This window comes from Gopherus evgoodei, chromosome 3 (assembly GCF_007399415.2).
Source record: "Gopherus evgoodei ecotype Sinaloan lineage chromosome 3, rGopEvg1_v1.p, whole genome shotgun sequence".
NCBI lineage: Eukaryota > Metazoa > Chordata > Testudines > Testudinidae > Gopherus > Gopherus evgoodei.
The window spans coordinates 24,045,487-24,063,822 of NC_044324.1; the positions used below are offsets into that span (position 1 = coordinate 24,045,487).

The 18,336-nt window shown below is 43.5% G+C and overlaps 1 protein-coding gene across 2 annotated transcripts in view; it reads right to left on the reverse strand.

The window, feature by feature from the left end:
- Positions 1-18,336, reverse strand: part of RCAN2 (regulator of calcineurin 2) — a 185,946-nt gene that overhangs the window by 147,666 nt on the left and 19,944 nt on the right. The window lies entirely within an intron of this gene.

Genomic DNA, 18,336 nt, shown 5'->3' on the forward strand with positions numbered 1-18,336 from the left:
TTTTTAAAAGGTGTGGACCCCTTAATCCAGCTACCTTACTTCCTGACCTGCCAGTCCTCCAGGATCAGCACGACTGTGTGGAAGTAGTTTACAGCATCTTACAGATAAGAGACAACCTGTTTGACGTGCCATTGGACAACCCCAATTGCATCCTCTTCTCGGACGGAAGCTTCTTCTATGTTGATGGCAAGCGTTTCACTGGTTATGCTGTCACCTCTGAATGGGACATTCAAGAAGCCGCCTCACTGCCAGGCAACTGGGGAGCCCAAGCCGCTGAACTCTATGCCCTGGCCCGAGCTTGCCAGTTGGCCGCTGGTAAGACCGTTACCATTTTTACTGATAGCAAATATGCTTTTGGAGTTGTGCATTGTCATATCCACCTCTGGAAGTTTCGAGGTTTCCAGACAGCTGCCGGTAAACCCATTCAGCACCTCCCCCTCATCCACAAGCTTTTGGACGCCCTCCAAAAACCCTCTGTCCTGGCTGTAGTTCACTGCCGGGCCCATACTAAAGATAGTAGCCCCGTTACCCATGGGAATGCCCTGGCTGACGCCTCTGCCAAGAAGGCTGCCACCTTACCTTTAGCCATGCCCACATTGGCTATTGCAACCTCCTCCTTTACTCCACCGCACCCCGTACCAGTACCCACTGCTGAACTACAATCGTGGGAAAGCCTCGGGGCCACTCTGGTCAAAGGGACCTGGCTTATGCCAGATGGCCGAGCCTGCCTCCCTCGCTCCACATACCCCGTGGCAGTTCGCTGGCACCATGATAAAGGGGGTCACTACGGCACGCACGCCCTCGTGGACACCATCGCTCGCTTTTGGTATGCTCCAGGCATTCAACCCTATTGCCTATCAATAGTGAAAGCATGCAGCACATGTCAGCGTAATGGACCTGCTCCGCCTCTTAACAAAATTAAGGGTGGAAGACCTCCGCCTGCTGCTCCATTTCAACATCTTCAAATTGACTTTGCAGATATGCCAAAGGCTTTTGGGAAAAAGCACCTCCTTGTTTTGGTTTGCCCTCTGACTTCCTGGGTCGAAGCTTTTCCTACTGCTAATTGTACTGCTGCCACAGTGGCGAAGATTCTCCTTAGAGACATTGTACCCCGTTTTGGCATCCCTCTTGTGCTCGACTCAGATCGCGGACCTCACTTTACTGGTCATGTCCTTGGCCGTTTAGAACAAGGACTGGGCATTTCACACTCCTTTCATATACCCTACCACCCCCAGTCTAGCGGGAAAGTTGAGCGTATGAATAGGGAATTTAAATTTACATTGGCTAAATACTGTCAGGAAACAGGATTAAAGTGGCCTCAGGTACTTCCCTTGGTCCTGTTTCACCTTCGTACTCGCCCAACCCGCGCATTGGATTTATCCCCCTTTGAACTGCTCTATGGACACCCCCCTTTCAAAGGCGGGGCGCTACCACATGCTAATGTTTCACTATTGGGAGGGGATCATATGACCGCGTGTCAGTTTCTCTCCCTACAGGCTCGCCTCCGTACCCTTTGGAAAGCCTCGCAGTTTTCCCAGACCGTGCCGCTGGAGGAACAGATCCACCCGTTCCAACCAGGGGACTTCGTCTGGGCCAAAAAGTTCATTCGTGACGACACCCTCCAGCCAAGGTTTACTGGACCCCACCAGGTTCTTTTGACAACCCAGAGTGCAGTGTTCCTGGAAGGACGCAAATCTTGGATCCACCACTCCCACGTCAAGCCAGCCGTAGTGAACCACAGTGACGGACCAGCAGCTCTTGTCACCACTGAGGACACTGCCTTCAACCAGTGGACCAGCTTACCTCTCTCAGACATTAGACTTAAAATTGACTCGAAAAAAATAAGAGGACCCTTTATTCTGACAACTGTATGTTTTTTTTTATGCTTTTTTAGTTTATTTTCTGCTTATGAAGATAATGCTTTTATTAGATATTCCCACGAGGTTAAAACTCGTATTTTAGGAAATAGAAGTGATTGCTGGGTATGTACTCAATTTCCAGTAAATGCAGCACAGGGACTCCCCTTCACACCCATTCCCCTAACCACTGCTAATATGACTTGGATGCCACCGACTAGAATAAAAGATCCAGTCCAACCCAATCTTACATGGGACAAAACAGGAGTGCCAATTAACAAATATCTCAGGGTAACCAATCAAACAGGATCACTGTGTTTTGTTAAAGGAAAAGGGTCAACTTTTGTGGGAACAAGTAAATGCAACATATATTTTAATGGCACCGCCTTTAGTAAAAATCTTGGCTTCAAGCCTTGCGCATCCCACTTATCCCATATGTGGATCCCTCACCCCGATCCAACCTTTTCAACTTTTTCATGGAGGGGCAGGTTTTCAGAGTCAGTTTTTAAAAAGACCTGCTCAGATCTCGAGGGTGTCCAACTAATTGCTAAAGGATACACAATTGCCTTCTACAACTGCTCAAGCAGTACTACACTGCCCTTTGAGAACAACACTACCAAATTGTGCCTCTGCAGTTCACACACCGACCCCTCTGCGTTACCAGGGGAACAGTGGTACAACGAGTGGTGGGTTACCTCCTACTTTAAGAAATGGAATACCCAAAACGCATTATATGGAACATACTGGGTGTGCGGGCCCAAAGCTTATTATTTTCTCTCCCCTGATTGGGCAGGGTCATGTTATTTGGCATGGCTAGCACTGCCTTCTCGCAATTCCCTCACTCCCCCTCATTTTCCCCACGTTCGTAACATCCGTGAAACTGACAGAGATATTAATCTCCGTGATGGTTTGTCCTGGCAGCGGTGGGCTGGTCACACTAGCTTGAAGGGTGCTATCATCCGTCTACAGGGACTATTAGAATCTTTAACCAATGAAACTGCAACCCTATTTGAAAATCAGGCCGGGAAAATGTCCCAGCTGCGCCAGTTAGCTTTGCAAAACAGAATGGCTTTAGACATGATGTTAGCAGCCCAGGGAGGAACTTGCGCCCTCATAAATGAAGAATGCTGTGTTTTTGTAAATGACACCTACTCTGACACTTTTCAACGTACCAAACACCTAAGGGAAATGGCTAAAAACTACTCCTCTGGCCAGCCACCTTATCATTGGTGGGGAGCCTTATGGAATTGGCTGCCCGGATTTGGGTGGGTTAAAAACCTCTTGGTGGGTGTTGTTGGGGCCATAGTAGTCCTTATAATACTGTGTTGCTGTATTCAGTGTGTCCCCTCCCTCATAAACTCATGTAAGTCAGTTTATTCTTTTCCCACTTCAGCTAAAAGCCTTACTCTCTTCGAATTGGCCCAGGCTGAAATTGCCAAGCGGCCCTTGAGATCTTGAAATAGGGTGTAGCTTTTTGATTAATAGTTATCTCAAAGCTACAAATGGAGGAATGTTGGGTCTAAACTTTTGGTGAACTTTGGGGAGCCAAAACACACCCAGACTGGCTGTCTCTGCATAATCCTTCCTGAACCGTTTTGAACAAAGCACTGACCTGCAAACTACTCATGACACCCCCTTTCTCAAGTAGCCATTAGCCTTTATCTCTATGCATTTACTTGTTAAACTTGCTTTTCCTGTAAAATCTTGATTGATTATGCATGACCATTATCTTTTGTTAATCACTTTGTTTACTTCTGTGTATAAATATTGATGCTCACCCCTAATAAAGGGGCCACACTTAATCTAAAGCTTTGAGAGCTAAGGATAGTGTGAGCCCGTTGATCAACGCATTGGTGTCTGGTCTCTGACAGAATTGTGTGCCCCATACCAACTCCGCACGAACTCGGGTGCTGGAGAGGTGAGTGAGGACTTGCTTTATTACCTAACAAAGGTACTGTCACACTCCCAACTACCACTGAATTGCAATAGGAGTTGGTTGCCATACTTCCGTAGGGCTCTTTGAAAATTTCACCCAATATGACTGTGGTTTAGAAGAAAAGGCAACCCAGCATGCTAAGTGCCAAGGATGAAAAGATATCAGACATCCTGGCAATACTAGTTCCAATAACATCAAGGGCTGAATTTTAACATGGCTAAGACTGAGTGTTGAACAGAATCTCATAATGCATTTTATAGTCGGCTGACTTGCAATGAACATTAAAATAATCCACATATGACACTGCCTATCCTCATCATCTTTCACCTCGAATTCTGTAATGCTCTTCCCTACATCTCCCTAAGTTCCAGCTCTCTAGACTTCATCCAGTACACCACAGGCTGAAAGATTCTTCTAGCTTTCTCAAATGTGTAAAGATGTATATCTATATTCTCATACAACTTCAATAATTCCACGTGAATTTCAAGATTCAGTTCCAATGTGCCCTCCCTGTGTAAAGTGAGGATAAACTGGATGTATAACACTAACGAACTTAACATGTGTATAAATGACTACTCTAGTTGTAGGGCAGTAGAGAATCAGGCTCTTCATTTTTTAAACCTACAGATTTGCTAAAGTTCATAAGCAAAGATATTGGGCCAAATGCAGAGATAGGGCTAGATCTTCAGCAGGTATGAACTGGCATAGTTTAACTTCACTGGAGCTATCACAATTCATTCCAGTTGGAGATCTGTCCCCTCGAGTCTAACCATGGGAGAAATCCTTGCCACACTGAAGTCAATGGCAAAACTCCCACAGGCTTCAATGGGGCAGGGTTTCACCCTAAGCTTAGAGGGTGAGTCAGTTGTTTTTAACAGCATAATGATCTAATTTCACCAACTGAGAACTAATTCAGAGATGAATCTAGCAGAAGAGACACCTTATCTTCCTTTGGCAGTGACAGAGAAGAAGATGGTGCTAGACAGGCAGTCTCAATATTGCTGTCCTTCTTTCCTCTGCGTCCACTGCTACAAGGAACAGCTTATGTATCTCTGCTTCATACAGTCTTCCTTTCTTTTCAACTTTGAAAATACTTTTGTCTCCTTGCTTTATTTCTCTCTCCCTCTGCTATTATTCATTATTTCACTTAGTAAATATGCTATTTAATTCTGCATGGATATCATTTGACTGACAGGTGCTGGGCAAAACAAATGATGTATTGTACTAATTTACAAACTCCATTATAATTGCAATTTACTTCAGAAATAATTGCAAGCCTATTGCACTGTACATTATTTAACCAGTATGTAAAGGCTACATTAAGATAGTGCACATCTACTTGTAGTAAAGGCTGACCTTCATATGGAAACCTTTTCTTTGGACCAGAAAACAGATCCTAATCCAGCCACAAGTCCTGATATCAATGATGGTATTAAGATTGGGAACAGCTGCTGCATTAACTGCATTAGGATGGCTTTACTGCACTTTTGATTATCATCAACCAGAAAAATTGATATTTGTTGACTTTGTTTAGGAATGAGGACTCCCTGGAGTCTTGTTTACCAAAGAGGCAGCACAAAAAGGAATGAAAACAAAATGATTGCTATCAGTGCAGATTAAAATCATCTGATGGAATGAACCAAGGCCCTTGCTATAAATGACACATGTGCAACAGAGGAGTTTACTTTTAAGTTTAACACTGCACTGGGCCAACATTTTTAGCATTTAAATGAGATGCAAAAATATATAATTGTGTGAAAGTCTGAGTTTATTACCATTGTTTATTCTGTCTGTGGTCAAGCCTCCCCATGGGTTTGACTGAAGTCAGGCAAAGCTATGCCACTCCACAGATGCCCTGACTAGAGAGACAACAATGCAGAAACAATGCAGGGCATGAGGTGTAAATAGTACCAGTTGCTAGTAAACTTGACCAAAATATTTCACTGTTGAATATGGACACAAAGCACTCTAATCCAAAACTCTGACCTGGTTAGGAATAAAATGGCATAAAATTATACTGCTGTAATCTACCCGGATTTTTGGTTTGCTTCGCTTTTTATCCTCCCAGAAGGGTGTATCTTGTACTACTGTCCTGTGACAGGCTCAGCTGCGTTCTGCCCCCGGGAGCCTAACCTTGACATTGTAAGTGCATCTAACATCTCAAAAAGTTCATGCAGAATTATCTAGAAAGACCAAAACAGCCAGCAAAGTATGTTCCTTTTCAGAGCAAGGTCTTGGTGGAACTACACCTACATGCTTGCTCTCCAACACTGTTCATTGGCAAGGGTGCTCCAGCCTCAAAGTTCCCAACTTCCTCAAAGACCATGGATGTTCAGGTCCAGGGATTTGGATTAGCCTACTACAGAAGGGAGCCAGTTGCAGAATTGGGACATTAGTACAAATTTCCATGAAATTCGGGAGTATTTGGATCAGACCCATCCCTACTGTTTATCCTTAGTGTCCCTTATGCTAGAGAAGAGACAGGACTGGGCTGTAAAGAGGGTTCTTTACTGAGGCCACAGAGAAGATCTTATAACTATCTAGCTCAGTGTTTCTCAAATGCGGCCACCGTGGCCACATGCAGCCACAGCCTCCTGGGCTGTTACAGGGAGGAGAGGGCAGCAAAGTAGTGGCCCCACCCTGTTGCTCCAGGATGCACAGCATTGGTGTTGATTGCTGGGGCAGCCAGCAGGGGTTGAGTCCTGCTGCCCCTCTGGAGACACCTGGGGCACAATATGTGAGGACCAGGTGGGCGGTGAATTCCCCACCTTCCCAGGGGCAGTGGGGTTCAGGCTTTCGGCTTCAGCCTTGGGGTGATGAGGCAGCAGGCTCTGGCCACAGGGCTTCAGGCTCCAGCCCCCAACTGCATCCAGGGCTTAATTTATCCCCAGGCTTGACAGGGCTGAGGAAGTCTGCTATGAAGAGTGATACTTGCCTGCTTGTTCATATCACTTTTCACAACAGACTTACTAGCTAACAATAAATAAATTATGATGTGGACATGTGTATATGTGCATGTTTGCTTTTCCTAAAATGATTAAGTATTTTAGGAAAAAGCGTGAGAGCAGCAAGAGTTGGTGGCTGCACTCTGAGGCCACCAAAAAAAAATGTATCCTGAGAACCCCTGCTCTAGCTCAGATTAAAACAACCTTTGCATCCTAATGTCACCACACAGAGTCTTCCTAAATCTTGGCATGGACGCACCAACAACTACACTAAAACGCCTCGCTATTTAGAATAGCGCACACTCTTTATACAACCCAAATGCATAGGAGTCTCTCAGTTGTCATTATGGTTATTTATATTGATTGGTTGATTGGTTCTTTCCCAAGCAAACTTCCCCTCCACCCTTTGTTCATGGCACGGCGAGCACTTTCTGCATGCCACTGAGTGGGGCATGACCACCGAAAGCAATGCTGAGAAGAATGTTTCCGCAGCAGCTTATAAGAGAAAAGTAAGTTTCCAGATTTGAAGAGGGCTGTCTTGTGTGTTCTAGGAAGAATGTTCATCGGTAGTTCTTTATAAAATTAGCACTGGCTTATAACTGCATGCTTTGAAGCATCATTCCTAACTTCAGCTGCAGAAATCACAAGTCTACCTTTAACCCACTTGATCTGGACCCAGAGACATTCTCCCATCAATGTGAAGGCACTCATGCACCTAAATGCCCTGTAGGCTTATAGGAAAATAAACCTCAAAATACTATAAATCTCTGCAGCAAAGTCTGAAACTCAGACATTGTCTCAGGCATATACCAAGCACCTATTACTGTACTAGCCAGGTGCTAAATGCAGAATTAAAAAACTTAATTCTGAAAATATTTCTAAAAGAAAGAATTTTTACAATGTTGGCCAAATTAAGCAGTATTTGAAATTTGTTTATTATTTTTTGGATGGCTGGAGGGTAGCTGCTGACAGGCAGCTAGATTCAGCTTGCCTAGATTGTGGCAAGCAGTGGACCCCAGGATAAGTCTTTTCTGTGGGAGAGGAAAAGATGGTTACTCACCTTTGTAACTGTTGTTCTTCGAGATGTGTTGCTCATATCCATTCCAGTTAGGTTGTGTGTATAAAAACCTAGTTCTCTTGGGACCAGTGGCCTGATCCACTGTTAATCTCTCTGCAAATAGCTTTGTTAATGGAGAAAACAAAGTCAGGAACTTCTAAGTGAGATTTCCTACATCATATTTAACATCCTCCTTGGGCATATGCATTAGAATTGTGAAGGGGCAGACTGGGTCTACAAAAATATGACGACACCAAAACGTGTCTATCTATCTATCTCTGAACTAGAAATGGAGTATTTTTGTGGTTTGACATCTTTCCACCACTAACATATTCATAGTGACCTTTCCAACCTCTCTCTGCCCCCTATTGTTGGCTCCATTCTAGGGTGAAGCATGTAGTGGCAATCCAGGGAAGCCCCAAAACTCACATGCTGTAGGGCTGTTGAGACAGTTGTACACCCTGGGGAGAGTGGTAACAGCCCGAGTTTGATAGTCCCAGAACTATGGTATGCCTGGGTTCAAATAAATGGCAAGCCCCTGCATGTGCATGACTGCTGCCCTGCTGTTGCAGAAAACAAGGACACAATGGTCTTGCAGGCTTCTGACCCAAGGACCCATCCTAACTGATTCCCTAATTCCAAAAGTGAGGTACTAAGCTGATTCTTTAGCAAGGACTAGCACTCTATGATAAACAGGGCCCGATGGGAAACTTGTGAAGCACAAGGCAGACATCCATAGAAATGAAGGAATGAGAGGATCCAAGAACTAAAAATCCCACCTGCAAGTGATACTCAGGCTCCTAGAGGGTAAAATTCCTGGGAGCTGAATAAAATTGTGACCACTCTCCCGCTGTGCACTTCAAATATTGCATTGGCATAGACTGCAGGGGAAAGGACTTGAGTCTGTGGAGATGGTGAGAGAGCAAAGCCATGGGAAATAAAGGTTCTTGTTGGACTGTATGATCTTCAGAAAAAGAAATGTCTTCTGTGTTTACTAAGTGCTACTGTGGTCTAAATAACAGCAGATGACAGCACACTGTTGTCTATAGACTCTTGCCTAGATGGAGAAGAAGGTGGGATGATGCTAGCCTAAGATTTCATAATGAAGCTATGAGCCATAACATGGTAAAGGACCCCATTCTGCATCACCATTATCCCTTTGTGCAGGCTCTGTATAGATAGCTGCCTATATAGTACATATCCTGTGGAGAAGTTTTTGTTTTCACCAAGTGATGGATTAACACATTCATACCGTGTTATGTTCTGCTATATACAGACTAGGTAAAAACCCCACAGCACAGACCATCTCGCCATTTCAAGTGGCAGTTTCAGATAGCGTTATCACACCAACAAACACACAACCTTAAAAGGTAGAAAAAATGAAAGTAAAATAAAGCGACAGTAAGTGTACCAGGAAGCCAGGAATGGAACCTGCATTCCATTCCGGCCTTGGAGCGGTGACTTCATTTTTGCTGGGGTGACTTTCCACAGAGTCCAGGCCTGAATACTATTATTAGAACAAAACAAGTGTGCTACTTCCTAAAAATAATGATGACTCAACACCTAGAGGCTCCAGTGATGTCATATGGCCAGAGAGGTTCTGGGTTTTCACAGACTGTTTTAAAAATGAAGTAAAAAAAGTGCAGATCTCCTTGCAAACAAACAAGAACTGCATCCCAGCACTTGCCCCCTGAACCAGCCATTTGGAACACGGAAGTGAGGACACATTCCACCCAGGATGCCTCCATTCCTTGCTTAGAAAGGAGCTCCGCCAAAGCGAACCTCAATTCATTTCTGCATGAACTTCATCTGAAAAGTAAAAACAACTGCCTGTTTCAGTTCCAGAACGAACGTTATGATTATTATACAAAACAGAGGCAATGTAGAAGTTCACTGAGTTGCAATACACCTTATGTAATGCCAATAGCTGCAGAGATTTATTTTGCTAAAAAAATTAATTCAGGTACACAAGGAAAAAAAAATAATATTTATTACTAATCAAGCACAAGCTTAACTTTATCCACCACTGAAGTCAATAGGACTTACTTGCAGTGCATAAAAGCATGTGTTTAAATCTTTGATGTGAAAGTGGCCCAGGCTACAGAGTTTGCTTAAGGCATGATCTTAGAGCCAGTTCTATAGATTGAGACACTCAGACTACATAAAATAGCCTATATTCTCTTGAACACTGTGACGATAATGACCCCAATCCTGCTGCTATAGAAGTCAGCAACAAGCTTCCATTGTCTTTAACGAAAGCAGGACCATGCCCAATGTATTAGCAAAGCTGAAGAATCAAACTGGAAAAATTAACATGAAATCACTAGCTATTTCCTGTACTGCACTCCCATTAGAGCCATTCCGCTGAAAGCTACAATCCTGTTTCATCAGTTCAGCTGCACCCTTCTCTCTACCCCAACCCTCCACACACAGTATAATTCTGGAGATTTATTTTAAATTTAAATTGTTAATTACCTCCCTAGAACATACTCTGCCATCACACACCAGAATCACCAAGATGAGGAGGCTACAGATCACCTCCTGTTCATTCCTACATGGATCTCAGCACTGATTCAGAGATGAAAATGCTCTTCTCCCTCGCTACTATTACTGGAAAAGGCAAAAACTGTAATGTGACCTTAGCTATAGTGTTGCAGCCAGCTACGCCATAAAGACCTAAACCTACAGGACCTGATCCTCTTCTCACACTAGCTTTTCCATCAGTAACTCCATCTCTTTTGGAAGCATTACTCTTGATTTACACAGAAGTAAGTGAGAGAAGAAGTAGTTGTATACTCTTTCATTGACTTGACCAAAGCGACAAATGTCTTTCCCTTCTCTGCCCATCTTATATTTTTAAGGCACCTCTAAGGTTGGTATTTAACAAGCTTTAGAACGTACTGACACTTAAACTACAACTCTGAAGCATCTTAACAGAAGAAAATAAGTGTGCTTCAGTTACGGTATATTTACCAATTCCAGCCTGACGGAAATTGTAGAATCAAGTTACAGAACTCCCCCAAAGGAGGGGTTTACAAGGAAAACACTAATACACACCATACAGAGAAATGCTGTTGTACTAAATAGAAAGATCACGGAGTGGAAAAATCTATGGTTACACAGAGCAATTAGCTAAGTTAAAAGCAATACACACACATCCTTAAACTGTTATCAAAGTCATGCCCTTTGGCTTCACAACACAGCTTCCTTATCAGAGACAGGAAAGAAGCAGATCCTCTCATTTAGCTACTCTAGAAGCCAAAAATAACAGGCTCACTTCTGCCAAATCTTACTCACAAGTAATCCCATCAGTTTCTCACAAGTGAGTAGTGACTTAAACCAATTACTTGGGTCATGTGCCATTTCCCAGGGTTTTAATTCATTTTGCAGTAGCAAAATGCCCTATGCCCCTACCAAAAATCAAGGCTTCTTTGTGCTGGTCACTGCACACAATCACAGAATAAAATACAACAGTCTCTGCTACAAAGAGCTTGTAATCCAATAATAAGAAGGGCAAGTGGGTAGGGCATAGACTGGGAGTCAGAAGACCTAGGTTCTGTTCTTAGCTTTGCAATTGATCTGCTGGGTGACCTTGTGCAACTCACTTCATCTCTGTGCTTTTGTTCCTCTTCCAAAACTGTCTTTTCTAATCAGATTGCAAACTGAGCACTAACTAGTCCATATTTCATATGAAAAAACCGTGACATTAACCCAGGCACATCTACAGGTACGGCATTGTCCATGGAAATTCTCAGAACGTGCGTGTTGCGTGCTCTTCTTTTCCACCTATCTATTCACCAGGAAGTGGTCCTCAGAATGTTTTTTGCCCAGTATGAAGATTTCTTTGCTTTCTGAACTGTCTATTTTCTGGGCTAAGGAATTAGTTTTGAGCCAAAGGCTTCTCAGTTCCTGTGGTGCAACCATTCATGGAGGAGAGCTTTGTTCATTTATAGCCTCAATCTTCCTCTCCTCTGCTACCACTAAGCAAGCAGTCACTTCTCTAAGTGGATCCTCCAGATCAGAAAGATCTTTTCTAATCTGGCATCCACAAGGTTTCCTCATAATATGAAGAGGACTAAGAGCAGGAGAAGCCGTGGGGATTCTGCATTCAGGAAAAAGTATTGCTATGAAACCAGATATTGGGATCAAGTCCAATGACTCCAGCACGGCTTTATCTTTAGCCATCCTTCTCCCAGCCAGGCAGCATTTGTCTGTAGTCCTCAGGAGGATATAGCCCAGAAATTTAGGTTGCATTTAATTAAACCAAAAAGGGATTTCCCTCTGATTTGACCCAGCCCTAAGAAAGAGAGGGAGGGAGAAATACAGAAGAAAGGAAAGATTTCATATGGTTCTAAGGGGGTAGATATGAGAAAGCAAAAGAGAAATTATTTTGGAGGTAGGGAAAAGGTATTTGCTACAATTTACATATGAAATTCTTCTCAAATTTAAACACCCACAACCACCACGTGACAGGTTGCAGGAAAGAGATCCCAGACAAAAGGAAAGAACATTAATCCTTCTACTTGGCTTGTTTTACTTTAAACAAAGAATCTTCCAAACTACCATGTGCTTGTAAGTATAGTTCATCCAGTTCCAGGATAAAAACATCAGTTGTAGAAAATGAAGTTTTTTTAAAGATTGTCAATGTGACCCCCTGATAGGCTAAAATTGTTATATGCCATTGTCAAGGTTTTTTCCCCCACTTTGAACTTAAGTACAAATGTGGGGACCTGCATGAACACTTCTAAGCTTAATTACTAGCTTAGATCTGGTAACACTGCCACCACCTAGAAATTTCAGTGTCTGGGGCACTACCTGTCCCCCCAAAACTTTCCCCTCCCTGGGCTGCCTTGAGGGACTTCACCAATTCCCTGAGGAACACAGATCCAAACCCCTTGGATCTTAAAACAAGGAAAAATCAATTAGGTTCTTAAAAAAGAAAGCTTTTAATTAAAGAAAGAAAAGGTAAAAATCATCCCTGTAAAATCAGGATGGAAAATACTTTACAGGGTACTCAGATTCATATAGCCCAGAGGAAACCCCTTCTAGCCTTAGATTCAAAGTTAAAGCAAACAGAGGTAAAAATCCTTCCAGCAAAAAGAAACATTTACAAGTTGAGAAAACAAACATAAGACTAACACGCCTTGCCTGGCTAATTACATACAAGTTTGAAACATGAGAGACTGATTCAGAAAGATTTGGAGAGCCTGGACTGATGTTCACTCTCAGGACTGAGAGGGATGGGACAACAACAACAAAAGCACAAACAAAAGACTTCCCTCCACTGAGATTTGAAAGTATCTTGTCCCCCATTGGTCCTCTGGTCAGGTGTCAGCCAGGTTTACTAAGCTTCTTAACCTTTTTACAGGTAAGAGACATTAACCCTTAACCATCTGTTTGTGACAGCCATGTGCACCTAGAACTTAGATTTAAATTTAGGATTCAAGCTCACCCACCAGATCAAAACAGTAATTTACACTAGTAACCTCCTCTGGCTTTATCTTTTGTAAAAACCCATCTGTACCAGTGTCATAAACACTTAGTTAAGGGTTAATGTCCCTTTTATCTGTAAAGGGTTAAGAAGCTCAGTAAACCTGGCTGACACCTGACCAGAGGACCAATCGGGGGACAAGATACTTTCAAATCTCGGTGGAGGGAAGTCTTTGTTTGTGCTGTTCGTTTTGTTCTTTGTTCACTCTTGAGGCTAAGAGGGGCCAGATGTGCAACTAGGTTCTCCAATCTTTCTGAAATAGTCTCTCATGTTCAAAACAGTAAGTACTAGCTAGAAAAGGCGGATTAGGCTTATGTTTGTTTTCTTAACTTGCAAATGTGTATTTTGCTGGAAGGATATTTTACCTCTGTTTGCTGTAACTTGTATCTTAGGCTAGGGGGGAGGGAGTACCTCTAGTCTATATAAGCTGAAGACCCTGTAAACATTTTCCATCTTGATTTTACAGAGATGGAAAAATTTTCTTTAATTAAAAGCTTTCTTTAAGAACCTGATTGATTTTTTTTTCTTGTTTAAGACCCAAGGGGATTGGGTCTGAACTCACCAGGGATTGGTGGGGGGAAAGGACGGGGGGGGGGGAAGGTTAATTCCTCTCTGTTTTAGGATCCAAGGAGTTTGGATCAGTGTCTCTCTCAGGGTAACCCAGGGAGGGGAGTCTGAGAGGGGGAAAGGAGCGGGAATGGTTTATTCCCCTTTGTTTTAAGGCCCAAGGGGTTTGGGTCTTTGATTTCCCAGGGAAGGTTTTGGGGGACAGGGAGTGTACTAGACACTGGAATTTCTGGTTAGTGGCAGCACTATCAGATCTAAGCTAGGAATTAAGCTTAGAAGGGTACATGCAGGTCCCCACTTTTTGGACGCTAAAGTTCAAAATGGGAATAATACCTTGACACCAGACCCCCCCAAAAAATGCGCTTCAAAGCATAGCAAAGCCAACAAACACAAGCATACTGCCAGAGTTCCTACTTGGTCTGTAATACACGTAAAAGTTAATGCATATACTGTAGGTATAAGTTACATCAATATGGTTTTCATAACAAGCCACTGTGCCATTGCTATAAAATGGATTTAAAAAGCGATATTGCAGGATAGGAGTCCATTAGTGGCATTTATTAAAATACCAAAATCAACCGACAGTTACTCTAGCCTAGTAAACATACAAGATTTTATATTAAAATCACATGTGTTCTTATCCTACAGTAGTAGTTAATAGTAGAAAGGATTATGAAACCAAATCAGCTGGGAACACCAGTATTTGTTCTACAGAAATCAGGTCCCCTGGTGCACATTTGTGTTACTTTGACTAGATAGAATTACGATACAGCTTCCAACATACGGACTGAAATAAAAGGAGTCACTACTTACCTGTAAGCAGAGCTCCTTAATAATCTATTGTTATCTATGGATGCACACTCCACCTCACTAATGTGGACATGGCATCAGAGCATCTACCTCCAAAGCTGAGTCACTATCCTCAAGACACACATTACTCTTGCACATCTTCAGAGATTGCTGTCCCTTACTCAGTTATGTGACCACCTGTTCCTTTCCTAACTATGCCACCAGCTAAACACTGGAATAAGCCAGCTTCAAATAGAGCAGCTCAGTGTACGGTATGTCTAAAGGAAACTTTCATGAGATTTTACTTATAGTTAGAGAAATTCATCTTTCTGAAGAGATTCTAACCAAAAGATCCACATTTGCTTCCACCTGAACGCCCTTTTACACTGCCAGACCAGGTAAACTAACATAACAATCCTGTAACATACTGTACACCCTTAACTCCCACTGAAATCAAGGCCTAGATTTCCTAAGGTATTTAAGCGGCATTGCAGCTCTTAGCATTTCATTTCATTTCCAAAAGGAATTTAGGAGATCAGGAGCCAAAAATCCCACAATGGGATTTTCATTCCTAAATCAAAGAGCAACCAACTCCCATCATCTGCATCTCAAGGCGACAGATAGGGAAACACCCTAACAATGCTGACCAGCTGCAAATATTCAATAAGCAGTGGCAGACCAAATGGCAACATCTCTCAACAGATCATGGTGGGGTAGCTGGTGGTGCAGCTACCTCTATATTGGGACCTATGATTGCACAATTCTCTAAGGGCTTGGCTACACTGGAGAGTTGCAGCACCGGTGGTGGGTTTACACTGTCCACACCTGCAAGGCACATCCAGCGCTGCAACTCCCTGGCTGCAGCGCTGGCTGTACACCTGGTCTGCTTGGGGCGTAACGATTGCAGCGCTGGTGATGCAGCGCTGCTTATCAAGCGTGGCCACCAAAAGCGCTGTTATTGGCCTCCAGGGTATTAGGAGGTATCCCAGAATGCCTGCTCACAACAAACCGGAAGAATGGCTGAACTCCGAGCTCCCTCGAGCTGCTTATCGAAAAAAACAAACACAGCTCCTGTTTGCTGGAGCCAGTGAGCGGAGGCAGGCAGGGGAATTGCTTTGGAAGGTTCACAGCTGTTTGCTTGAAGAGAGAAGTCACACAGCAGAGGGGAAGGGAGGAGTCCGTGTTGAGCAGCTGCTTATGTGGTCTGAAGACTATTTAGGAGTGCACAATTTGCATTGAGTGAATAAGAGGGGTGGGGGAAGGGCTCGAAACTTTTAAATTGATTGCAGGTTGGTGATGTGTATGTTCCAGTCCTTAGAACTTGCAAGGCAGGGAGCTGACAGATCCAAATATCCACACTCTCTTTCTCCCCCACATTCCCCCTCACCTCCCTCTTTTGAAAAGCACGTTGCAGCCACTTGAACGCTGAGATAGCTGCCCACAATGCACCACTCCCAACAGCGCTGCAAATGTGGCCACACTGCAGCGCTGGTAGCTGTTAGTGTGGCCACACTGCAGCTGTACGAAGACAGCTGTAACTCCCAGCGCTGTACAACTGTAAGTGTAACCATATCCTAAGGTTATTATTCAGAGTCTGTAGAAGTTTGCTGATCACCCTGTAGGAGCAGGATTTGATATTTGTATTAGAGGTTAGAATGATTGACCGTTATAATAATGTAGTACATATTAAATGTATTAATGTAGGATTTGATCATCCTGTCAGCCACCCTTTTGAATAACAAAAAGGAATGACCCTTTGGGACAGTGGTAGAACACATCTGACAGACTGCTAGTGTCTGTACTAATGTTAAGACAGGAACAGACCAGAACAGTCCTTATGGCTAATTATGGTTACCCTCTGTTTTAGGATAAGTTATAATGTTTACTGTGGGGTCTTGTTTCCTATATGCATTACAAATTAGGCCCTTTACTTAAATAAAGCTTAAAACAAAGAAATGTATAGTAAGTATAAATGTATGGAGACAGGATCTTGTCTTGTGTCTATGTTAATGAAATTAGAGGCATGTTGAAGACCCAGGCCCCAGCATGAACTGTTTTGGTCACAAGATTTAGTAAGGTGTAATTTACAATGTCTTTTTTGTTCAACATACAAACAGCAGTGTTTGTATACCTTTGAAGGTCTCTGTAAAAGATTGTTTGTGTGAATGAGGAGTGTATGCATCAGGAAAAGGTAAGGTGTGAAGGCCATTGTTAAAGACAGACAGTCAAGGAAGGAAGAGTGAAGACAATTAAGGACACCAGAGAACCATCAATGCGCATCCATAAATTAAGGAAGGGGAGATTGACGACCCTGTGGTGGAGGCTGGCACCCCTAAAAGACAAGATAATTGATTAAATCGAAACCAGGACAGGATGATCCTCTTGGAGGTGCTTTGGAGTATTATCATCAAAAGAGGACACCAATTAAGGAGTAACCAGTCATAAATTACACAGCAAAATCCACAGACTTCAATGGAGAAAAAAGGACTATAAGAACAGGATGCTTTGCCATGGAACTTTGGGTTCATCTTGCCACACTCCAGGAGCATCAGATCGCAACTGAGAGCCCAGCTCCCCTCTGCGACCAATCTGGCTGGCCCAGGGGCGGCTCTAGACATTTTGCCGCCCCAAGCACGGAGGGTCCACTGGTCCCGCAGGAGGTCCACCGAAACCACGGGACCAGTGGACCCTCCACAGGCAAGCCGCCGAAGGCACCCTGCCGGCCGCCTAGCGGCGACCGGAAGAGCGCCCCCCGTGGCTTGCCGCCCCTGGACTGTGTGCATGGTGTGTGTGTGGGAGTGAGAGAGAGAAAAACTGAAAAGCATATGCTAACTGCTCTATTCTCAATAAATGTGGCGTGTTGCCTTTTTCCTCCCTATAAAAAGCACACAAAAGATCTTTTTATAAGCATAATAACCTTCGTGCCAAGCTGGCTGCCATCAGCAAGCAGAGTTGGGACCCCACAGCAGATCATTTTCTTTATGATGCACAGATTCAGAATATTCCCTCCTAATCCATGTTATTTACAGTGAGTACATAAGATATCTTCACCTTGAAGAAAGATGGGGGGAAAAACCCACCATAACACCCCAAACAAATGAGTAAAGCTGTACACATGGTAATTCAACTTGCAGAACCTCAACCAAGAACACTGGCCAGTGCCTTTAAAAGCACAAAGGGTTACAGGCTTCCAGCTAACTTGTTGGTTCTCTGGCCTGGGAACCCTTCAGCCTAAAGCCATACCTTCCCCCTGCCACACAGGCTCTCCGTTCTCTATCCTAAATAAACTTTACTCCTGGCCTTCAGACAATTCCAATGAAAACCCATGTTCACTGGAGTCAGCTTGTCTGAGATTCTCCATCGGGGGGGGGGGCGGGGGGCACGAAAGCAGCTTATGTGTAGCCACCCAAGTAATCTTAACTACCAGGCTGGGCATCCCTGCAACAGCCAGCCAAGCCTAATCCCAGATAATTATAGAACTATATCAGTTTTGTTTTAAAACCAGCCTCCCTCTAACAATACCCCAATCTGTGTTTCCTAAGAAACAAGAATCCCACACTTCCTGCACAACCTTTTTCCAACCACAAACCCTGCTGTTCAGCCATCAGGATTCTAGAGGATTTTAAAGGGTTCCATTCAGTTTTTCAAGCCTAATTATAGCACTATAAATATTTTCAAGTTTCCACGTAACTAGC